Genomic DNA, 26419 nt, shown 5'->3' with positions numbered 1-26419 from the left:
ATGATTTTCTACTACCCCTGGCCTCCAGCATTAGCTGGTTAAATGTATGGCCACAGTGTCTCCTTCTAAATTACTGCTTGTTGATTCTCATACGTAACTAATTCATTTTGATTGAGCACTTACCATGCACCTGATTTTTATGATAGACACAGTTGAGGAAAGGGAGTTGGGGAGAAATTCAAGTCCTCACTTCCTACTTGTACTGTGTCCCAGGAGAAGTGGCCTTAGGTATAAAAAGGCAGCCAACCTTATCACTAGTCTTTGTTTGGTGCAAACATATAAGTACAGAGAGACTTCCAAATAAGGTGAAAACAATTCTCCTGGTGCCTGGAGGAGAGAAGGGTGACTTCTGGTAAGAGAGGTCAGAGAAGGGCGTCCTAAGACCTAGGAGAGAGGGTAACACAGTCAGAGGCTATGAGACAGGAATGTTTTAGGTATGCCCTGGAGATGGTGAGTAGACATGTTTGCATGCAATGGAAGTTTTGTGTTGGAAAAAATCATGGGAGATAGGAAAGAAGGGGTGGGAGAGGATATTAAATGTCAAAATAAGGTTTGGGGTTATATGCCATTGACAGGCAAGAGCACAGAATGGTTGGGGCAGGGAAGGGGGTAACAGTTCTGAACACAATTTTAAGTATGGATTGCAAAGATAGGCTGATGCAGGGGTGACTGCAGAAGCCATTTACTGCGGTTATTTCAAGACAAACGCCTGAACTAACATTGAGCCCGAAAGGGCAGGATTCTTGTGAAATGTAGAAAGAAGAAATGCCAGACTTGGCAATTGGATATGAGAATAAGAACACAGGAGATAACAGGTTTTAGAACTAGGTGACCGGAAGTAGAATGGAGGTGGTGGGGCAAAAAGAGTAAAATCAACTGGGTGGACAAGGGCAAAGACTGCATAAGGGCTTTGGAGCTGAAATACTAGATCTACCTGGCATTTGCCTCTTTCTACCTGTGGGATAATGAGCAAGGTATTTATTCTTCTTGAATCTCTATTTGCTCCTACACAAAGCAGATGTCAAAGTATACACCTCAAAGGGGTGTTATGAGAAAGAAGGGAAAGAATAAATATAAACTACCTGGCAGAGTTGCTAGTCCATTCCAGCTGCTCAATAAGTAGGAGTTCCCTTTGCCCTCTTCCCCCGCTTCCAGCCCCAGGAGGGAGCATGTCCCATATCCTCATCTGTAACTTCTCCCAGAGTCTATGAGGGTTTTAAGCAATGGAAGAGGGCTGAGCAGTTCTAGCAACTTGAACTCTGCAGAGTGAACCAAAGAACTGGTGAAAATATCAGTTAGTCACATTTCAGTTCAGAGTGTAAGGGAAATGATACTTTGTTCAATTCCTTCTTATTCTAAAATGGTCCTTGATTGAAAAATCCAGTCACACATATTTCATCAGTGGAGCGTAGACCCACGGGGGGCCAGAAACTACTGGCTAATGGATCCCTGGGCTTCTCTTTACTATCAGAAGCTAACAGAAAGGAAATTCCTCCAAATTGGTTATTTAAAAAGTTAAAAAAAAAAAAAAACAGTTAATGTTTCAAATCTCCCAGACCTCGCAATTCATAAGGGGAGATGAACAAATCTGGGTTTGAAATCTGAGGCATACCCAGAAGCTGTCAGGCAAGTGTGGACAAGGCAAACTTCAAACAACAAGAGAGGAAAAAAGAGATAAAACCAAAAGGGCCCACAGGCCTACGGGCCCCAGGGGCTACCTATGCAGGTGAGGGAGACCTGCCCCTCTTTTCTGGGAGGAGAAGCTGACCCAGGCCAGTAGGAGACTGGCTGAGCACAGGTCCATGGAAGCTTTGTCATCACTTTCAGGTTCTACAGCTGCCTAAATGCTGCCTGCATGGAAGGGATTTGGCACAGGAGGGGGCAAGACCAGTCTGATTGGGAAAGGACAGCATTCTGCTGCCTCACAGTGCCAGACTGGCTCACATGCCAGACACTGCCATGAATTCTCCCAGAGCTCGTGGAGAGCAGCGTTGTCGCTGGAGGAGAACGGAGGGCATTGATAATGCCCACACAGAAAAGGGACTCTCAGCCTAAGGGCCAGACAGCTTTTCTATCTATACCCCCCTAGCAGATTGGAGTCGTCAGCCCTGCAGAACCTAAAGCCACTAGACGGCTGGTCCCCTGCGGGCATGCATTGTGGCTCTGACTCCTGGAAAATGAAGAGATTAGTTCAGCACCCCAAGCTCCACTGGTGAACTGGCCAGCCCACATCTCCAGGCTCAGAGCTGTGAGAAGTAACCTAATTGGGCACTACGTACCAGGCTCTCTGCTAAGTGGTCTGTGTTATGGGATCTTATCACCACAAACCCCCTATGAAGTGGGTATTACATTCTCCCCACTTTGTGAATGAGGAATCTGAGGCACGGAGAGGTTATAAGCTTGCCCAAGGACACAGAAAGAGAAAGCAGGCAGGTTTGGATTCAAATCCATGTGGTCTGGGCTCTTTGCTGCCCTATTCGCTGGTCCCCCTGGAAGCCCTCCCTGCGTCGCTGCCCCCATCCCCCACCCCACCTCCCTGCCTCTGTGCTTCATGACACTTGTCACATTGAGCTGTGATTGCCTAACTGTCCCCTACTAGACTGTATTCTCTATTAGGCAGAGACTATGCCTCTCTTGCTCACTCCTGTATCCCGAGTACTTAGAAAAGTGTTGTCATGCCCACAAAAATGCACCATGCACTTCTCAGCTTTCCTACTGTGAGAGTGTAATTTGCAGATGTTCTTCCCTCCCCCACTGGTCACATCTACCACTGGGTAACTGTGCTCCCCACAGGCTGCACTTGCCACAGGCTACCCCCAACCAGTGGCTGTGGGCAGCAGGGAGATTAAGGCAGCCCATTCCTGAGAGATCCAGGACTTCCTGTTGACTTTGCCAACATTTTCTTAAAACTATACTGCAGTCTAAGACTTTCCTTCCTCCTTCCTTTCCTAATATCTACTCCCAGCTTAGCATCTGCCTGTAGGAAGACCTGGACTAAGGCAAGTGGTAGGAGGAGTGGGGTGTTATTCTGCAGGATGCAGTCTATGCATTAAATCAGAAACACAATATGATGCTGTGACCTGAGTAAGAAGAAGCATGGGTCTGGGAACCAAGAGATGGAAGTAAGAGTGACCCACTTGTCATCACTCCCAATAATTCACTTGGGGATTTTGTCCTTTCCACCTTCGCAACTCTGGGCTCTACAGAGTTAGAAGCCCTGGTCCTCAAAGAGGGCACACTCTTGTCAGCAGACACAATAAGGGAATCATTGAACTACAAGATCCAATTGCCACCAGAGTATTTTTGGATTCCTTGTGTCCATGGACCAGCAGGAGAGGAGTCCTCATATGGGCAGGGTTAATTGACCCTGATCAGATGGAAGAGAAAGGGTTGATTACATCATAGGTAAAAAGAGGAATACCTATGCAACCCATGTCATCCACTTGTGGCCTAAAGGATAAGAATGTGCTGAAATTATGGATAAAGAAGATTGGGACAGGAGGAACAAACTATTGTTCTTCTCAATTGCAATGTGAGCAATTTCGGCTAGATGGGATAACTTTGTAGTAGGGTCAGCTATTCCTTAAGGTCACAGTAAATCTACTTGGAGGACAGATAATGTGTCTTACATAAAATGCCTGGCACACATGTGATCAGTAAATATTGATTGAGTGAATGAACAAATGCTCAAGAAGAATTGTATATTTTTCTCATTTTAAAGGCTACCTCACATATTTGAAAACCAGCTAAGTTCTGGAGAAAACTATAACGTTTATCAGCATCAAATTATTGATATTTATTGTCTTGGCATGCTTTTAAGCTTGAGTTAATTACTGGTAGGGACTGCAACCCCTCACCTTAGACTAGGGGAAGCCTGGGGTCTTGGGTTGGGCAGAAGTAAATCCCTGCACTTGTCTTTCTCAGGAATTCTTAGCTGACCTTTTAGCTCATGATGCCAACAACGAGAAGCCTGTTTAAGTCACTCTTTATGCCCAGGGCTGAGCCCTATCCATTCAAGTGAATTTACCATACAATTCTAAACACATTAGAGCCTGCTGGTTAAATGCCTGGGCTTTGTACCCAATGGCCTGATTTGAGAGGCTCACAGAGACAGAGGGAACCCCCTTGGCTTTCCACTTTCTGGTCAGTTGCTCTCTGAGGCCCAAGAGTCCTTCTACTCCTTCTACTCCTGGATCCTTATAATTAAGACAGTAAGACTTTGGAAGGTGGGAATGGAGAAGAGGGATATTCCAATAAAAGGAACTGAGTTAACAAAGGCCTAGAGGTATAAGGGAAAAGATCATGCTCAGAAAACTGCATAAATGATGCAATTTAAACAAAAGCTAATGAAGGAGTTTAGCAAAAAATGAATAGGCAAAAGCCAAACTATGGAGAGTCTTGGTTGCCAGTTTAAAAAGTTTAAATTTTTCTTCTGTAGGCAATGGGAGGCCAAAAATATTTCTGAGCAGTGGAGAACCAGAGTCAGACAGGAATTCTAGAAAGTTCTATCTGGAACAGAGTGGATGATGGAGCAGAAGCAAGCACAGCAGCCTTGTTTTTGCAATATCCAGGGGGGAAGAAAATATCTAACTTCAGATAGAGCAACAGAAATGAAAAGTGGGAGACAGTTCCAGAGATACTCACCAATGTAATTCAGCAGCTTGTGGTCAAGAGGTGATGATGGCATTGACTGGATGGAACAAATGGGACAGCCTATGTTAAAACATGTGGTTAAATCTCAACTTGATATGCACATAACAGGGTTTTGCCACTCTCATTTGGATGCTTATCTTCTTTCCAGGACCTTTCACTAACGGGACAAGTGATTTCTACTCCTAATGGTTTTTCCTCCTCCCTCTTATTTCTATTTCCTTTTCTTTACACCAAGCAGAAAAGTTTGAGAGAACTGTAGCTCTGTCTTTCACCCATCAAAACATCATGATGGCCAATCATCAAATAAAAAAAAGTTATGCTTTTTCACACCCTTCAAATATTTCTTATATGTACACTTCTGTGCATTTTCCTACTCCTGTTCAAGTTATATTTATATTAAATGAGTTAAGATTGCTCCTTTTTGTATGATAGTATACTTACCTTCTTCCCCTACTAGACTGTAAGGCCTTAATGAAAGATATTCTTTCTCATTCTTCCCTGAATATTCTTCTGTGTCTAGCGTACTGCTGGTTCATGGGAAAGGCTAAACAAATATCCAATTAATTCACAAGTTGGCACTGCCAAAAATCTCTGGCAGAGGTGTATTTACTTTTGTCCCTCTTGATCTTTGGAAAGACTCATTTCAACATTAGTGCTCTAAAAACGTCCATTTGCATTGGGCAAATAATCTCTTAGAGATAGGCAAGGTAGAAAGAAACCGATAGGCAACAAACAGGTTGACCCTGTTTAGATGTGGAAATGGCATATGAACAAAGGAACATATCTAAGAGAGGAAGAAAGGGGAAAAGAAGGGAAATGATGAGTTGGGAGCAAAAGAAATTATTTCTCCAGAGGAGCGGGAGCTGGAATAAAATCATAGAATCATAAGAATCATAGAATATTCCAGCTGGAAGGCTCTCTAGAGACTATCTCATTCAACACCTCATTTTACAGGTAAGAAACTTGTGGAACTGGACCCAAGACATTCTGGGTCTGGGAACCAAGAAAGCTAAAACAAACAGCTCAGATATCAGAAAACTAAAGAAAGATTAATTTTAAATTGATTTGGGGTTTTATACGTATGGATGTCATTTCTCATGTCTGCACACCCTGGCCTGGGATCCTCTACTGATACTTCTCTTCCTGGCAAACTCTTCCTCATCCTTCCCGCCGCATTTCAAGTGCCAGCTCTTCTATGCAGCCTTCTCTACCTCCCCAGGTCGGTCACTGTTTTTGGTGCTCTCTGAGTATTTGCACACACATCCATTATACTCTTTATCATATATTATTGTAATTATGGTTCACACGAGAGTACCCCTGTGAGAGCCTCAGAGGCAGAAACAATGTGACATTTATCTTTTTTATCTATCCCTAGGGTTTGGCACAGTGAATGCTTGTTTCTCCATAAGTGCTGAATGAATGATTGAATGAATGAATGAATGAATGAATGAGCCATTTGAAATTTGTTCTCTCATGAACCACAAGATACGAGAAGAGTATAAACTCATCTTATATGATGGAGCAGAAGTGAGTAGTCCAATTCATATTAAATAGAAAGATTGTATTTTCTAATAATATGTAAATCTGGAATATGCCTTTTTTTATACTAGAAATTCCTTTCACTCAAGTGAAAAAAATAGTCACTCTCACTAATAATTGCCTTATTTAAAGTTGCTACCTGCCCCTTATGCTAAACTGCCTATCTCACTTTTTCTCTTTTTTCCCCATGGCATTATCACCTCCAAACTTACTACCCACTAGTTTATTGGGTTTATTGTTTATTATTTATCCCCTCTGACTAGAATGTAAGCTGCTTGAGGCCAGATATTTTTGTCTGTTTTGTTCACTGCTAAATCCAGGGCACCTAGAACAGTGGCAGGCACATATTTAGCCCTCAATATTTGTTTAATGAATTATTGGATATGTAAATATCTAAACTCTTTGTTATGGTCCACATGTTCCTTCTCTCTGCCATCTCCCTTTCCTTTTCCTCTTGTGCTTTTCCAGTAGTTCTCAACTGGGGCCAACTCCAGAAAATGTCTTGAGACATTTCTGGTTGTCATAACTCAGGTGGAGGGGAAAGATGGCACTGGCATTTAGTAGGTGGAAGACAGATGTTTCTAAATATCTTGTAATGCACAGGATAACCTCCCCTAACAAAAAATTATCCAGCCCAAAATGTCATAGTGCCAAAGTTGAGAAACCCTACTTATAGTGGTAATTTCCTTTTAATCCATCTTTCTACCCACTATGAGCCATTGGAAAGTAGAGACTGTGGTTACTCTCAGAATTTTCATTAGTTAGCACAGATTCTAGAAAATAGAAGGTGTTTAATAAAACCTGTTGCATGAACGAATGAATCCTTTCGGTGATGGAAGCATCACAAAACCTTCCTCCAGTTACCTCTATCCCAAATTATTTTCTCCTGTCTCTAAAATACTATAAGCTCGTATCATCTGTGTCACAAAATGTACGCATAATTACCCAGTATCCATATCATTTTCTAATTGTTTCCCAGACAAATTATCTACTAAGCTCTTGAACACTTGGGATAATAACTTCTTGATTCGCTCCCTCACAATAATAGAATGTTGTTGGCACTAGTAAGCTGCTCGATTTTCATTGACTAATGCCAATCAGAAAGCATCAGTAGAAGTAGTGGAAATTAATCTAGTTGAACCTAGTCATGCAGAGAGGCTTGTTAGGCAGAATGACTCTGGACCCACCACTGGGGGCCTGGTAGTCATTTCAAGTGTCTTTGGCTGTATCCATCAAGGCCATTACAGGGTGAACTCCCAGCCTTTAAAGAATCCCTTAGTCACTTCCCTACATCAAGTATAAAACATGTTTTTTCAGCAGCATTGGTTTAAATACGGGCTCCGTATTTTGTTAAAATTCAATAAGAAAGGCTCAAATTGAGCGCCTAAATGTAGCATAGCCCCCTATTTTGCACGAAATAAATGAAGCACTGAGGATTATATTGATGCTTACAGAATATTAATTATTATAATTAACAGAAGTATTCATTATTTGCCTCTGAACTGGGCAAGTGAATTTTGTCAGCAACCAAATGCAAGCATTTAATAAACATCCATTGAAGCACATACTCAATGCAAAATGCTGTGCTAGGGCCTGGGGAGAATGTCACTCAACTGAATCAGGTTGTATTTTAAAGTCTAGCTGCTTTTCAAGATAATACATTTCCAACAGCAACCTGTTTATTCCCTAAGCAACCCACATGCCTCTGTGACAAGATAAGCAGCTGGCTCTATTATTACTCATAATGCAATCACCCCACTTGGCCATTGCCTACTCATTTCTCACAATACTCTAGGATAACCTCTGGGGTTTAGATTGTACATTATCTGAGCTGGTTCTAACTCCTGGAAAATGATCCAGCTTGCTAAAATCTCTGGTTAGGATTGCCTGATAATGATAACAATTGTTACCATTTACCAAACACTCTGTGCCAAGCACCATGTAAGGATTTTGAAGACGTGATGTTATTTAATCCTCACTTAGGTTTGAGTTCTGACTCTGCTGCTTAATAGCTCTTCCACCTTGGTCAATTTATTAAACTTCTCTGAGCCTCAGTTTCCTCATCTGTCTAATGGGGGTAAAAAGACTACTTTATAGGGTTATTGTGAGGACTAAAGGAAATAATCAATGAAATGTTGTCAGCACAGGTTCTGAACACATGACAAACTTCTTTATTCATTAACTATTACATAGAATAGAATATAGGGGTGTTTGGTTATATTCCCTGGGAAATAGACCATGAGGCAGAGATTTGCAAGCAGGAGCTTCCACAACACACCCGAGGAAGGGAGTACTGCAGAAATGGGTACAGGGAGAAGCTGAACTGCCATTCAGTTGCAGCAGAAGCCTCAGCTCTACCCTCAGGGTGCTCTGAGCCAAGTGGGAGATCCTTTGTGCCTCCACATCAACTGGCCACAGGAAGGGTGCATAACTTTGAATGAGATATCTCCATTCCACCAAGGGTAATTTCTCACTCAGCTGTGAACATTCAGTAGGTAGCACTCCTGACGGCTGGAGGAGTGAATGCCATACTGAAGGGGGACTCTGAGAGGCACCCCACATCATCCACTACAGTTGAGTTTGACAGAAACCTAGAGTCATAGGAACATTCAATTTTATGCTTTAAAAATCATAATACGTGTTTATTAATCATTTTGGTAAAGTCCTTATGATGAGGGTTGGACTCTCTTCAATATATTGAAGTCATTGATTTTATTTACTGTTTGTTTCACCTGTTTTTATAAATAACATTTTCTACATGACGTGCCTTCAGGCTAGATGGAGTGAATCCTCAATTTGATTGGACTGTTTTATTTGTCCTATTTTCTCCTGTTCTGTGGCGTGCTGCCCTAGAAATTCCTCCTTGAGAAATATTCATCCCTTTCTTTATAAACTGCCAAGCTGCTAGGTGTCCTCTCTAATTTTGGAAATGGATATGTTCAAGAACTTCAGGAGTGTGGGTTTTGAGAAGGGAATGTGCCCTGGCCCCATTCTGAGGTGCCACCCCACAACCCCCAGTGGAGCACATTCCCCAGGTGGAGTAGTGACATTTAGGGGATTTTCCATTTGGCTCACCAAGGTGGCTGAGAAATCACCAACTTATTAGAACAAGTTGTACAATGAGTGCTTCTTTTTCTAAAAAAGATTTGGAGTGTGCATTGAGAAGTCAGGATAAAGGGGTGGTGGCTATTCTGAAAACAGTAACTGCTTTCCACTGGCTCGAAACTTGAATATAGTGTACCAAATATCTCCGGGGAAATACGGTTAGGTTGTTGATAGAAAGTGAGAAGTTAGTGATTCTAATTCTATGCCACAGCCAAAGAGAACTACAGTTTTTTAAAAGAGTAAGAAGAGTTCGATCCCCGCATGGGCCACTGTGAGCTTCACCCTCCTTAAAAAAAAAAAAAGAGTAAGAAGAGGAAGAGAAAAATAAAGAGGAGGAGGAGAAACTGGTGAAGTGTGCAGGTTATGGGGGCAAACAGGATATAAGGAGGAAGGAAGAATCATTGCTTTTGCTCGACTCTTTCATAGATTTGCCTGCAGTGCTATATGGCAACCCAGACAGAATAAGGGCTTTGGGACAAGAAGAGTTATAACACTGAACATTTTTTAGTGCCTTTTTTATGCCAGGTACTCTAAGTACTTTTCATGCATTCACTTACTCCTCATAACGACCCTATGTGGTAAACACTGATGGTTTCCCTGTGTTGCCAAAAGCTTAAGCTAAGAATACACCGTTAGTAAGAAACAGAATCGGGACTCTTCTGTAGGCTATCACTCTCTAGAATCCAAATGCTTATAACCACTTGCTACATTGCATTACAAAAAAATTAAAATAAATTTAAGAAAAAACAAACCGAAGATGGGTTCACAGCAAATTTTAAACAGACAGAGAGAGAGCGAGAGAGAAAGGGAAAGAGTCTTCTTTTGTCCCTATTTCAGCCCCTTGTCAGCACAAGAATTTTCCAACTAGGAGGGAAGCCTTTTGGCCTACCCCATTCTCTAAGCCAGGAGCAAATGCCTGGGATCCCACAGGATCCCAATGTCAAGCTCCTGGGCAACACTCTGGGTATCACCAATAATACCTAACACCATGCAAGAAAAAAAATCTAGGAACATGGCAAATTGTGGGCTGTGGGCCCCTAGGTTTTGGTAGGAAAATTCAAGCTGTCTAATCTCTGGAGAGCTTAGGCCAAGATAAACTGGAGAAAATATCAATTTATGTGTCACCTGAGATTTTTATAATTTGGGTGTTTTCTAGATGATTTCCTTTGATGAAAAGGTAACAATAGCACTTCTTTCAAGCCAAATAGGCTAACAAATACTTTCCCTTATATAAGCTAAGTCACTGGAATGACAGGCATCTTCTAACACGGTCCCCAATAATCCCTATCTTCTGTTATTTGGGCCTTTGTATAATCCCCTCCTTTGGGATTTATTGACTCGCTTCTAATGAATAGAATAAGGCAGAAGTAATGAAATGTCATTTCAAAGATTAGCTTGTACAAACACTGTGGCTTCTGTCTGGAGTGCATCTCTCTCTGTCTCTGTCTGTCTCTCTGTCTCTCTGTCTCTGTCTCTGTGTCTCTGTCTCTCTCTCTCTCTCTCTCTCTCTCTCTCTCTCTCTCTCTCTCTCTCTCTCTCTCTCTCTCCTCTTCCTCTTAGATTGCTCATTTTAGTGGAAACAGGCCACCATGTTGTGAAGCAGCCCTATGGAGACATCTATGTGAGTGAACTTGGAAACAGATTTTCTGAGGTCTTCCAACAACCAGATTAATAAACTTGAAAAGAGACCCTTCCTCAGTTGAGCTCATAGCTCCAGATAACAGCTTGACTGCAACCCCATGAGAGACCTTGAGCCAGAGGCACCCAGCTAAGCCACAGCTGATTCCTGACTGTCATAAACAGTGACATAATAAGTGTCTGTTGTTTTAAGCTGCTAATTTGGGGGTTACTTGTCATGCAGCAATTGATAACTAACATAGTACTCAAGCTGGGAGAAATCTGGGTTAAAAGTAAAAACTAGTCATTACAGTGGATTATCATTCAACAAAGCTCCCCTTGGTAACTACTTCTAAGAATTCTTGACAATAGATTGTGAATCATTAGTCATATTCCAGGAGATGACTAGTCACAATAAATATTTCTACTCCTATAACCAGATATTACTTTATTTGATTTTCAAATTAAATAATCCCTGAAGTAGATACAGATTCCTATTGCTTTGTATTCATTTAAGTAACAAAGACCCTGCTAAATAAAGGAAATTACCTAAGATAATAGCTAATTAGCAGCAATGGGTCACTAGTCATAAATATTTATTGAAAAATTAACAGTTTTGTGATCCTTTCCAGTATTCCGTGTTCCTTCTGGAGAGGATGTAAATGCATCTGATCTATCTTTAGAAATCCGATTGTCTTCCATCTCAGTGACAGATGCCATCATCCACTTAAATATTCACCCAGAAACTGAGGAGTCATCCTTGACACCTCTCTGTTCCTCATAGCTCCATCTCTAATCCATCTTCTAGGCCTATTGCTATTGCTTCAAAAATATCTCTCAGTCAAATCCATCCACTTCTCTCTGTCTCCCTTATCTACTAATATTAATCAAAGAAGATAATCTATGCTTTGGTATCAAACATACTCCTGAATTGTAGTGTCTTAACACAAGAAAGCTTTATTTCTCACTACAATTCAATGCAAATCAAGAATCCCTCCTCCAGTTTGGAGCTCTGCCAGCTGAGCTTAGATCACCACAGCAAGGGAAGAGAGAGACAGAAGCAGCTTACCTGTTTCTTCTGCCCAGAAGTAACATGCATCAAGCTGCTCAGATGTCGTTAGCTACAGCTAGTTACGTGAACTAATTAAACTACAAAGTAGATGGGGAAATGCATAGGCACAATCAAATATTTGGTGGGTACCAAATAATCTCTATCCCATAACCCTAGACAGAACTGCCACCATCTTTGACTTGGACCACTAAGTCAAAGCAATAACCTCTTTACTGGTATCTCATCTTCCATTCTTACCCATCAATTTCCAGAACAATATTTTTGACTGAAGATCTGAAAAGCCATCATTGGCTTCCTATTATTCATAAAATATAAACACAATGCCTTAACACAGCATGCACAGCATTTGGTCTGGCCCCTGTCTCTCTTTGGACTAGTCTTACTTCACACTCCCCCTCAGGTCAGTCAAGTAAGGCCAGTCTGGGTCTGAAGACTAGAAAAGGTGATGAATCAGTCTCCTTTTTCTTGAATTGATTTAACACCGGTTTACTACTGGTTCAGCAAATAAACAGTGTGAAGGGTGAATACAAGATAAAGGCAGAAGAGAGTAGACGTTACTACCCATTGCCTTCTAATTACTCAAAGGAGGCCTAGAAGTTGGGCTGTCAATTCAGCCACTCACAGTTAAGAGGTCAGTAGAACTCAGAGTTGAGGCTCATGCATGTTATACCATTCGGCTGCGGAAGAACCACATTAGCACATACTGTTCTGTAACCATATAATGCCTTTTTTACTGAACACCAATTACACATATTTCTATTCAATTATTTCTGTGTTGTCAGGCATTCCACACATTTCACCACAGGGTCTTTCCATATCTTCTTGTTTCTTTCCAGAATATTCTTCCCTCTTCTTTGCAATCAGATTCTACTACTCGTTTCTGACCTCTCCATCCCCTATAACACGTTCCTATAGCATCTTGTTACCTCCCCTTCATAGCATTTTCACATTCGCAATTTTACAATTATTTGTGTGCTATTTAATTATCAATAGTCTTCCGCCTCCACTAAACTGCAAGGCAGGAATTCCTGAAGGCAGGAATCCATTCTGGCTTTGTTCATAATGGGTGCCTAGCGCCTGTGTAGTGTCAACACATGGCAGCTCTCAAACAAGATTTCTTGAATAAATACATCGGAGGATAGAACCTTCCCTGTATCATCTCCTCTTTGAATTCATTACGCGTAAAAATCTACTTAAAACTCAAGTCTCATCATATCTCTTCTGTGCTGAAAAGCCTTCAATGATTCCCCATCACACATTGAGGAAGTCTAAGCTGCAAGACTTGGCTTATAAATAGTCTGAGCAATTGTCCAGGTAAACATGTTTCCACCTGTTGTTCTGTTATAATCATTTAAAATGTCCTCATTTCAGTCTCAAAATTGCCCCAGTTTGGATGATAAATTTTATGGTTATCCTATAGAAGTGACTTCTCATATGTGGTCCCTTATTGACTTCTCAAATCTCCTGGCTTCACAATTTATACACCAGCAACACCAAACTGCTTATAATTCCCTGTCAACCCAACATGCAGTTTCTCACCTCCATCTCACCTCCAAGCCTTGGCTGACACAGTTCTGTCGCCAAAATTCACTCCCCTCCTCTCTGACTCATCCTGTAAGATTCAGCTCATTTCCTAACCACTAGAGAAGACCTTCTCTGACCCAGTGACTTCACCCCACCCCTAAAGCCAAGTTAGAATTATTTTTCTTGAGAGCTTCCTGGTCCTCTAATCCTGTATACATTATTCCATCACTGTGTTTTCACATTGAATTATAAATGCTACTGTATGTTCATCAGCAACCTCCATTCCCATACACACACACACACACACACACACACACACACCCTTAAGGACATTTATTCATTTTTGTGTACCCACTGCCTGCCACATAGTCAACTCACAATAATTACAAAGAAATGGTTGAACAAATAAATGGTTCTAAAGATTTTTTTTACTTAACAAATAAATATTTTTTAACAAATAAAATTTAGTAAATAGTCCATTTATTTTCCTAACTTTATTAACAAATTAAGTATAACTTGTTACCTGAATTTCTACTCAGCATGAGCAAACCCTCACTGAGTCAACATAAATTGCAGCCAAAACAAAGAAGCCTGATGTTTAAGTTATCCTGTGCTTCTTTCCTCATATTAGACTTTTTTTTTAATAATGAAAGTAGCTGTCATACTTCCATGACTGTAAACTTGATCTAGTCCTATTACTTCCCGTTTTTCCCCTGACGAGAATACTTACGCTCTAACCCTAACTCTCACCCTTACCCTTCTCTCTCCACCCCATCTGCTTGGTTCTAAACTTTTATACTAAATCTAATTCAGATGCTGACTATCTTGCCAGGCTTGCTGAGATAGGTTTCTCAGAGGAATTATTTTTAAACTCCTTAAGGTTGAATATCATTGTCCTAAGATAAGACACATAACATCTAACAAAGAACGTTTCTGCTGAATGTGTGAAATAAAGTCTCATTGCTCAAAAAGAGAAGTTTCCAGGAAAGAGCCCCAGAATTTGATTCAAATCCTGGTTTCCATCTGGCCCTGTCAGTTCCTAGATCTGCTCACATGGGCTGTGCTTCTATCTGTGCAAGCCCGTGTTGCTTGGTCTATAAACCCCGATGAGAATACAAGCCTCCCAGGGCTGTGAGAGAGGATCCAAAGGGAAGCTGTGTATCAGTATTTCTCTAAGGGATGCCCTTATAAAGGGAAATATTTTTATGGAGGCCCTGATGTCAATGTAAATTATTTTTATACTGTTACTTAAATAGAAACAAAACTAATACTGGGTATAAATTCCTTAAGCTTTTAACATTAGACACCAAAATAAATTTATGAATTAAATACAAGCCAAAGAAATTAAATACAAGACCAATCTACAAATTAAATACATGTCAAACTACAAACTAAAACCAATAAAATAATTGGTCATAATTTCATGTGATAGTTGATGCTGCATACCAATTCTATACCTTCATTCTTAATGTAAATATTATCATCTGTACCCTGCTCTCTTTCTTTTGTAAGCCCTGCAAAACAGATATTTGACCACGTATAAATACCATGTAACAGAGAGTCAGAAGTCAGCTAAGTCGTTTGATTAAAAAAGGGGAAATGGAAGACAAGATGCTTTACCACAGGAAATTTTTCAAGGCCTGGGGCCAGGACTCCAGGGGAAGTGGGTGCACTGGGCACTCAGATTAACTAAGATTTGTAGTAGGATATTCCCCCCCGGAAAAATCTATTAAGGCAGTTAAGGCCGTGGATATAGACTAAGAGATGGCTTTGAATTCTATCAGTGTCACTACTAACTGTACAATTCACTTAGCCCCTTTCAGCCTGTTTCTTCATCAATAAAATGAGGGAAAATAAATTCTCTCTTACAGGATTGTTTATGAGGACTGAATCAGATAATGTACGTGATATCCTTAATAAATTATACTATTATGATGTGTAACTGAGAAAGACTCGGTGGCCCCTGATAAGTGGACCAGCCCTCTGCCACCAAGTTGTCATCATAGGCTCTTGAGAAACTTCCTCCTGGCAAAGGCTGCTGGGGGGGAGGGGAGGCACACAGGACCATGGATATGAGCTCTCAGGAAAATAGGTATCTATTCATTTTGAAACCTTGATAAGCATGATAGAAGTAGAAGAAAATTGTATTTTTAAATATTTGATTTGTTTTCACTGTTACAGGTGGAAATTAAACCTCTCTGGACAGTTCTCTCTCTGATCTAGGAGAACCCAGCAGGGAGCCTTTTAGTTTTTTATACAGAAGCAAAATGACTTTCTGCTGAAATGGAGCTCTTTCCAGATGCTGAGGATCCAAAGAGTTAAAAACACAGGTGTGAGACAGGAAAAGTTACACCTCAGAGAAACTATGCTACTTTAATTTTGGGAAGAAATGGATTTGAGCTGAAAGGAGAAGAAGCTGTGTGGCTCTGTGCTCCACCCAACAGGAAGGTTCTAGGTGAGAACTGAAAGCTGATGGACCTGTGCAAGTGTGACTGTGGGAAATTCTGAGATCAAGCAGAGCCATCTGAGACCAGGTGATGAGAGGTGACATGGAGTTAGGGAAAAGGCCATTCTCCCTGACTCTCCTAGAACCCAGTGCTTCTCTGGCCCTCTGAAAACAAACACCGTTGGAGGCCCCTAGAGATGTTAGCCTGGCAAAGTCGCCATCGTACTTATGAAGGTCCTTTGCCTTAGCAACAGGGAGGCTTTGCAGCTAGTATAGATCAGCAAAGGAGAGCCAGAGCTTTGAGTAAGAAGGGCAGAAGCCTTCCAGCAAGTGCAAGGACAGACCAGGCAGACAGCCCATATGAGTGTCTGGAGTAAAAGGGGAACACTAAGAGAAGGGTTGGAGTCCTGCTCTCATGTGGGTGGGAGGTCAAGCCATTATAATTTAGACATTTGAAGTCAACTTTACAATGCATTCACAATATCAATGTAAACTAAATCATCGATAAAGCAATTAAACAATAAAGACATAGAGCCAACCCTAAAGAAAACTATGAAATCTTATTGAAGTATGTGGAACAAATGAAAACACATACCGTGTTTTCAACAGAAATATATATTTATCTTTACCATATAAACCCTTTCAAAATTAATGCAAATCCAATCAGAATCTTAATTTTTGGCACTATATAAAGTAAATTTAAATTTCTAATGGAAGAAAACATGTCTGAGACAAGCAAAAATAAAAGGAAATATATATGTATTTATAAAATCATTAGGGTAGACTTGCCCTACCAAATATTTTATAAAGTCATTATAATAAAAATATTATGGTATTGGCTCAGACTAGTGAAATAGAATAAAGAGTTCAAAAAATAAACCCAAGTATAAATGGAAACGGAATATATGACAAAGGAAGCATGTTAACTCAATGGGAAAAGTAGTGATTATTTGATTAATGTTCTGACAAAGTTGGCTACCCATCTAGAAGAAAATAGATTCTTAGCTCTTACCATACACCAAAAAAAAAAAAAAAAAAAAAAAAAAATTTAAATGAATAAGATTTAGTTGAAAAATTGTGTATTAGAATACAATATAGGAGAATACTTATACAATGTTGAAGCGGAAAAACTTTCCTAACTAAGATAGGAGACCCAGAAGTCATAAAGGAAAACAGCAACATATTTGACTGAATTTTTTTTTAATTGCTAAAAGAATAAATAAATTAAGTCAAAATACCAATGATGGCCTGGGGGAAAATTTTACAATATATGTGGTAGAAAGTGAGTACAAATATACAAAGAACTCTTAATTTGTAAGAAAAATCAACAGAGTAGACTAGACAAAGCATAAGAGAATTCACAGCAGAAGAAATCAGTCATGAAAAGATGATAACCTTACTCATAATCAAGAAAATATAAAATAAATTTTTTAAAGATATCATTTTTTGCCTGTCAGCTTGACAGAAATAAAAAAAGAGAGAGAGAAAATCCAGAACTGACGAAAATTGGGGGAAATTTCCACTGTCGTACATTCCAGGAAGGCTTGACTGTTACAACCTTTTGGGAAAATAAACTAAAAATGTCTATTAAATTAAAAAAATATGCAAACCCAATAATCTACTTTTGAAAATCCATCCTACGAGAAAAAAAATCGCCAGCACATAAATATTTATATCAAGAATATGTTAATTGCCTGTGTTGATTATTGTTGGGAAGGTAGTTCATTAAATTAGGGTATGTTCTTAATATGAAATATTATGCAACAATTAAGAAACAAAATAATCAATATCTATTAACCTGGAAAGAAGTCCATGATGTCTTATTAGATAAGAAAAGTAAGCCACAGAGTAATAAATGTTTCATAAAAGCAATACCAATCATCTCCCTCCTCATATATACATACGCATATATCAACAAAAAAATATGGAAGGTGGAGACAGTAACAAGATCAGTGGTTGTTGGGGTTTGTGGGACACTGTGTGGGGAAAAATAAATAGGTGGAGCACAGAGGATTTTTAGGGCAGTGAATGTATTCTGTATGATACAGTGTTGATGGAGCCATGTCATTATATGAGGTCTGACACTTAAGTTCAAGAATTTGTACCGATGTTGCTAACTTTTTTTATATCCGAGGGATTATTCATTATGAATTTGTACCAAATGGACAAGCAGTTAACCAAGTTGACTATTAGGCTGCGTGAAAAAGTTAGATGACCTGAACTTTTCGTCAATTCATGGCTCTTACATCACAACAATGTACCAGCTCCCACAGCACTCTCTTTGAGGGAGGTTTTAGCCAATAGACAAATCACTGCATTGGAACACACTCACCTGATCTGGCCCCAGTGACTTCTTTCTTTACCCAAAAATAAAGGAAATATTGAAAGGGAGACATTCTGATGACACTCAGGACATCAAGGGTAATGCAACAACAGCTCTGATGGCCATTCCAGAAAAAGAGTTCCAAAATTGCTTCGAAGGGTTGACTAGGTGCTGGCATCAGTGCATAGATTCCCAAAGGGAGTACTTCAGAGGTGACCATTCAGCAATGAGGTATGTAGCACTTTTTCTAGGTTGAGTTCACCAATTTAGTTGTCTGACCTCGTACACTGGTTGGTGTTGTACAACACTAACAGTGAATCTGTGGACTCTGGGTGATGACAATGTGTCAGTGTGGGGTCATCAGCTGTAACAACTGTACCATTCTGGTTGGGGATGATGATAGTGAAGTTGGCTATGCATGTGTTGGGGCAAGGGGCATATGAGAAATCTCCATACCTTCCTCTTAATTTTGCTGTTAACCTAGAAGTGGTGTAAAAAAACAAGAAGAATCTTTAAAAAAAAAGTCTGAAAAAAATTATATGGAAGGTGTAACCTAAGGGGGCGGGGATGGAATGAAGAAAACAATGGGGTCAGAAATCATTAACTTCCATTATGTATTTTCGGATTGTTTTATTAGGTAGAATGGTCATGTAGTACTTCTTTGTTGTTGTCTGTTGTTGTTGTTGTTGTACTTCTTTATTTAAACACATTAAGAAAGAAGAGAATGGTTTCAAAGAGAATGTGACCTTTTAGTCTGGTGGGACCTGGGCTGTGAGTCAGATACTATTATTCTGATAGAGGAGCTGGGAGGAAATGGATTGGAGGGGAGAGAAGAGAAGAAACAAGGGATACACTTCTCACTCATAGGCAAGATACTTCTATTTCTCCCTCTAGGAAGGCCTTCTAGGAATACTGAGCTCTCACTGCCGGTGGGCTGGCTTCACAAGCTGCTGCCTCTCATTATCCAATTCTTTCCTTGTAATTTCTAGGTATTGCACACAGCCTACTTAGGTGGTCTAATTTAGGCCATATGCACACACTTGGGGATGTGTCTGTAGCTGGTATATAACATTTTCTCATTTAGATCCCTTAATAGTCTTCACTCGCATAGTAGTTCAGGCAAATGAAAAAGTGACTATGTTTGTGCCCAGGCCTTTCTGCCAAACTCTACCACCCAGGAGCTCGCCAGTGTCTGGGGAACTTGGCCAGGCCGGACTCTGGCAATAGCACAGCCATTTCGCCTCCGCTACAGTCAAACCTTTCCAGGCCTGAGGTAAATTTACATAGAATAAAGTTTAAATGAGGAAAATACATTGGAGTGCTGCATTAAATTATTTACATTTGTTTGACTCCGACAGTTAAACAAAGCCTTAGAGGTACCCATCCAGAGACAGCATCTTCCCACTAAAATAAGGAAGAAGCATCTTGATTTTATTACTGTTCCAAAATGGTCTAGAGACCTAACTGGAACATTAGAGACAATGCAGAAGTATTCTCGCTTTTAAAGATGTAGTTAAGTTAATTTGGCTGCTGTCACGGTCTGAGTTTTAGAAAGGCAGGTGTGGAGCTTGGGAAGCGTGCCCAGGAAGGAATCTGGCTTGTCCCCTCATAAGATCTAAGAAAAGAAGCATGTCCTTCTTAATATCTAATTTCTTAGTCTCACTGCCTATCTAGTCTCATTGTGTGTCTCTGGGGAACCAGTGTTCCTGCTGTGATGTAAATGTCTTCTCCATTCTGGCATGGAAGGTAGGGAGAGCTAACTGGCCACCTTGTTTTGGCCCCATCTCAAATTTGAGCAGAGTAAGGAATGCTTGATTGTCCACGAATCTATAGAACTCTTTTCATAGAAAAGTACGTTTGAGAATGAAGGAAGAGGGAATCATTTTTAAAACGCAGGGACCCAAATTGTTAAGATTTAACATGAAATCAGCAATATTCAATGGCACAATCAGACCCAGAATTCCTGGGTGTCCTGAATTAGTTGCTTCTTCTTGCTGCTTAGAATCATCTTATCTAACTTTGCCAGGTGAATAGGAAAGAGCATTCCAGGCAGAAAGAGCACTACACACATGGAAACAAGGCCTGAAGTAGCATGAATGTTTGAGGAGCTTTGGAAGTTTAATACAAGCATGAGAAGGGCAGAGGGCTGTGAGGGAGCTGTTGAGGAGGAGGCGGGAAAACAGCCTTATAAGCAGGTTACAGAGTTTGGACTTGTTATTCCTCAGACTCTTTCAATGGCCAGTTACAGAAACCCAAGAGCAAACTCAGTTAAGTAACAATAATAAGAACAATAGTGATAGTTAACACTTAGGAAGCGCTTAACTATGTCCCAGGCAATTTTCTAAGTTCTCTATATGCATTAACTCATTTATACCTCATTACAACCCTGTGAGGTAGTTGTTATTACTATGCCCATTTTAGAGATGAGGTCATTGATAACACAGAAAGGCTAAGTAATTTTCCCAAGGTCACATAGCCAGTAAGTAGCAGCACATTCTAACACAGGAAATACATGACTTGTAATTGGTAAAGCCCATGGGTAAAGCTGGCTTCATGTGTACTAAACCCTGAGGCTCTGTCTTGGCTTTATTGTCAGCTCTGCTTCCTTCCATTCATTACCTTCATCTTTGGAGAGACTCTCTCCATGAGGAAAAAAAGAGACAACTCAGATCCAAGAGCAAGAATGAGATAATTGCCCTCCCAATACCCGTATATGACATTTCTGCTTGGCCCTGGCTTGCTCGTTCTGGAACTAATCACTGTAGCCTGGAGCGTGGTGTGCATAAGAAGGGGTGGGGCAGGGCCAGCCTCATGGAACGGACTCCCATGAAAAGGATAAAGTCCATCCCTTTAAGAGGTAGGACCAGACAGATGGCCCGCCAGAGGATGTAAAGAGGGGAGGGGCATGATCAAGTTTGCGTTTTAGAAAACTTGGTGTGGAAAATGGACTAGAAGAAGGCAGAACTAGAGATGGCAGGCGGTGTGGGGAGGGGAGGTGGGAGGAGGTGGTGGCAACTGGAAAGCCAGATGAGTTTTCCAGGTGAGAAACAAACCCAAGGCTGTGGTGACTATTAGAAAGGAATGAAGTCAAGAAGATGTAGGAGAGGGACCTGACATAGGGCCTGAGGAAGAGGAGTTAAAGGCAACTGTGAGGGTTGTATTATCAACCAAAACTGAGGAAGATGAGACAGTGTGTTAGCTCATGTGGGAACCTGTTATATTCGCAGCGGGTCTGCCTTCCCTGCTGGGCAGTAAACTCCATAGCCAGAGACCTCAGTATACTATAGTATCCACATTAACCGCGTAGTGCCTGGCACATACCGGTGGGAAACGTCATTTGTGAACAAACGAACGAAAAGTGTCTACCAAATATCTGAGTGCACGTACCAATGAGGTCACCGGAAAGTCAAAAGAGAGATCTGGCCCAGAGCTGTGAATTTGGGAGTCGGCAGTGACACAGGCAATAGAGAAAAACAGGAGAATTGAGGAGATTGATTATCCGGGGAGAGTATGGCATGAGAGAGAGAGCATAGAACACCAACACGTAATGGGCTGCCAGAGGAAGAAGAACCTGCGGAGCTGTTAGAAAATGAATGACTATAAAGGAATAAAAGGAGCAGTGGGATGGAGAACGGGAAAACCTAGGATGGAAAGGCAGAGAGTGTACGGAGAAGAAAATCTCCACTCTTCTACTTCTTCCTTTATGATCTTAGGCAAGTTACTGAATTTCTGTGTGCCTCAGTTTCTCCATCTCTAAAATGAGAATGATCAATGCTGTCTATCTGAGGGTTGTTGTGAGAATTTAAAAAGCAAATACATACAAAGGATTTAGCATAGTCCTTACTTCAGTATTTACCTGAGGACAGAGTCGTGCTGGTGCTGAATACCACGGAGCAGCCAAGCAAGACCAGGACTAAAATGCTTCCACTGGATTTGGTGAACTGAGGGAGAGTTAGGCTCATAAATGGACCATCGGCAAAGATGGGAATGACATCCAGATGGGATATATGGAGAGATGGGAGGAAAGTAAATAAAAGCATTGTCCACCGTACTGTTATGTCCTTGGCAAGCGGCAATAGCTAATAGTGTTGCAAAATCGTCTGTTATTTGTCTCCCAGACAAAAATGTAAGCTTTATGAAGGTGATGATCGTGTCTGTCCTGTGTCCCCAGTGCTTAACGCACACTCGCAGATAGTGGGTACTCAGTAAGGATCTGTGGAATGACAGGACATATGCATATGGTGGCAGTGGTGGGACAGGCACCAAGACTTAATTATAGCGCCCTATTACGGCCACCAGAGGGTCTCATCTTGGCTGTACATCCCAGCTGCTTGCCAAGTGATCGTCGTTTGTATTAACACAACACACCACCCCCCACCCCAGGCCTCTCTGCCCATACACCTTCGGCAGGACATCCCAGGATGGTGGGATGAGGGGACTGAGGTTCAGGGACGTATTTTTTTAAATCTCCCCCAGTCTTTGTGATAGACACCACTGCCTCAGAACTATTAGCCCATAACGTGGTTTGATGTGTGACTTAATATGGAAATAAAAAGAAAAGAATTGCTCAAAACTTTAGTCACTTGTTTCTCCCCTCAGGATCCGAATCAAATTAATATATTTTTTAAAGTGTATTCACATTTGACAGTTGAAAAATGGAATAAAAAAGTCCAAGGGAAGCAGCTCAAAGGAGCTCTGTAACAGGGAAGTTCTGGTAGAGAAGGAATGGATTGGGCCTCTGGCAGAAAAGAAAATGCACAGCCAGCAAGTTCTCCCTGTCGCTGTGTAAACCAGCCATCAATCATGCCTCACACCTGCCTTTCTACTCAGCACAAAGAAACCAATTGAGAGGTGCTCACCCCCCACCCCCCACACACAGGAGGCACAGGAGCCTGGGCAATGCAAAGCCAGAAAGGCAGGAAAATGGACAGCCAGGACAGAAAATTACACCAAATTGTCTAAGCAGCTAACAAGGGATTCCCAGAAACATCAGGCTAGTGTCTAATTCTAAGAACATACAGAAGTATGTGTTCAAAGAACAGGTAAAATAGGATTGCTCAGGGAAACAAAAGAAAACATTTTTGCTAGAGGAAATCATGGAATCTGGTCATTAAAAATAAAACATTCTGGAATGAAACAAAGGGGATCCTTTTTATCACAAATCCTCTGTGTATGGTTTGCAGAATGAGTGATCTAGCTATCCAGCCTCAACTCCCACTGTGTTCCCCCTTCCCATAATAGACATCCTATATCTAGAAGCACCGACTTTCTCCCCTTCCCCAGAACAAGCAGTACAAGCAATTTCACATTTCCATGCTTGAAAAACTTTCCCCCGTCTCCAACAAAAGCTTACTCATCCTTCCAGAACCACCTCCAACAAACATAGCTTCATTTGGGGAGCCTTCCCTGATTCCTCAGGAAGTGAGTTTCTTTCTCTTCTCTCTGCCTCAGCAACTTTACACAATACAATTTTCGGGCAACATCAAAATCAACATCAAGTTATGTTATAATGACTTGTTTATACATGTCCATCCTCCATTAGGATGTGGCTTTTCAAGAATAAGAATTATATATTAAAATAAACAATAGGTACTGTCGATGTGCTAGATAATGTTACTTACATTATTACTTATTTCTCGTCTGCACAAAATTCTGCAAAGTAATCACAAAATCCTTATTTTATAGTTGTGAAAACCGATGCTTAAATAGTGTTTAAATAAATTCCCCAGGGTCATATAACGGATTAGCAGTAAGATGTATGACTCCGAAGTCAAGACTCTTTCCAATATACCACACTGCCTCTCTTTTCCTTCCTTGTATTTGCTGGCATATATTCAGTACTCAAGAAATGTCCTACAAATAGATGAATGTTAGGCCTACTAATTGTAAGTCCCTTGAGAGCAGGACAATACTTTCTACTTTGAATTCATCCCTGGGGCTAGATCAAGGTATGTACCCTCTAACTTCTCCATAAATATTTGAATGAAATGGTTCAAAATGTGAATGAACAGATTCTATGCTACAAAGCCTATAGAATAATTATGTGCTTCTGAGAAACCAGCTGATTGCTGCAGAGAGACTCTACATCAACTAACTATATCAAACAGAAATCACTCCGCCCCCCCCCCAACATTAAAATGCATAGTCATAAACAACTTTATCCAACAGGCAAGTCATGCAGGATCTTATGAGTAGATTTTTCAGGTATCAAATCCTGACAGGCTTGCTAGGATATGGCTATACTTCAATTCAGAAATACCATAGACCTTACTGGACCCAGGTAGAGAGGAAACAGTGTTGTGTAGCACCTACCTTAACAATCTTTCACGCTCAGTTGTCTGGTGTAGAATTCTGGGGTCATTCCCAGTTGCACATGGAAGAACTTGATAACAGGTCTTTTTTGAGGAAAATATTTACTCTAACACTATCTATGAATGAACCTCCGATGGCTCCATATGCTGAACTCAGTTTGTTGTCAATTTAGTAAATATCTATCTAGCTTTCCCTACTTTCTGGAAAACAATGTAAGTACAATTTTTAAAATTTCAAAGCAAAATGATAGCTTAACTTCTGTACATCTGTATAGTCTTTAGATATGCCATTTTTGTGTGAGGCAACAGGTCTACCTGCTCCATGATCACCACGGTCATTTTTTAGATAAGTCAGTCATTTTAATTGCCTGTGATTCTGCCCTGGCCTAATGGTCCGTTAAGTCATCGATTTGAGAGCTCAGAGAAACTGTTCAAAAATCTCATGTAGGGTTCATTCTGATTCTTCAGGTCCTATTCCTATATTAAGTTAGATGATCAGAAAGCAAAATTCTATTGGTTATCGTCAACAATTCATTCATTCATTCTTTCAACATATATTTGTTGCTTAACAAGCATTAGGAACTCTTACTCTGGAACCAGAAAATCTGAGTTCACCTTCTAGCTTCTCAACTCACTAGCTTTGTCACCTTGGGCAATTTATTTAACCTCAGACTTCTCCTGTATTCTATGTCTGTTGAAGGAGGATAATAGCAGCCCCCGTTCCAAAGAGCTATTTTGAGGCTCAAATGAATCATTGGATATAAACACTTAGCATTCCCAGCATGTAATAACTTTTAGCTATTACCATTATATAATTAGTAGTACTATTACTATTATTATTATTTCAAGTCAGACACTGCACAAGATGCTGGGGATACAGAGTAAACAAAGCATGTACAGGTCCTACTCTCAAGGAGCTTATGTCTAGCAGGAAGACAGACACAAAATAATGACACTGACGAATAAATATAAACTATGGTAGGTGAGCTAAAGGAAACATACACAGTGCTCTGAAACCCTACAACAAGGGGGCATGTCCTGGCCTGGTAGGAGATGAAAGCTTCCCTGATGGAGAGATAAGTAGGGTTAATTGGGCGAGTGGACTCCTGGGAGAACTGTTCCAGGCAAAAAGAACAGAGTATGCTAAGGCATATGCCGAGTGAAAGGTCAGTGAGGCTCCAGGGTTGAGAGGTTGCTGGTGGTCGATGTTATGTATAGAGAATTCTCTTGAGATTATTGATAGAATAACTATATTTGAATAATCTTTTAAATCTACGGTTTTAGAAAATAATTGAGTTCTACCAATAATGTTGTATATTACTTTTTGTTTTCCCTTTCAATCAGGCAATGAGAGTTAAGTAAGCAACACATGCTCCCTTTTGGTCTAACCTCAAAGTCAGGCTTTCGTTTACTGACTAACAGCAAGAATTAGGTCAGCTCAGGTGCCTTATAACGTCTACTTTCTTACTTATGTTTATAAGGTCTCTGTTCTATTTTTAGCCATTATTTTCTTATTTTATTTTGAAATGTTAAAGGGCCCTTAAATCCTCTGTAAGTTGGCAGGATATGAACCTCAAGTGTGTAAAATAAAATATATTGATTGTGAACAGCTTAATTGGTTAGAGCCTGGTTCAGGAGAGAAAAGGTGTGTGAAAGTGAGCTGGGCTCCCACCAGGAGGAAGAACTTTGAAAGAGATTGTTGACAACCTTTCATTGGAATAGCTTCCCTTGTGAAATTGTTAATACCATGACTCTGGGAGAAGTCATTGTGGAAGAGAAGGAGTCTAATATAAACCATTTACATTGATTTTCTTCATTTGAATGTTGCC

Source organism: Rhinolophus hipposideros (genome assembly GCF_964194185.1).
Source record: "Rhinolophus hipposideros genome assembly, chromosome: 10".
Classification (NCBI taxonomy): domain Eukaryota; kingdom Metazoa; phylum Chordata; class Mammalia; order Chiroptera; family Rhinolophidae; genus Rhinolophus; species Rhinolophus hipposideros.
This window is presented reverse-complemented; position numbering follows the sequence as displayed.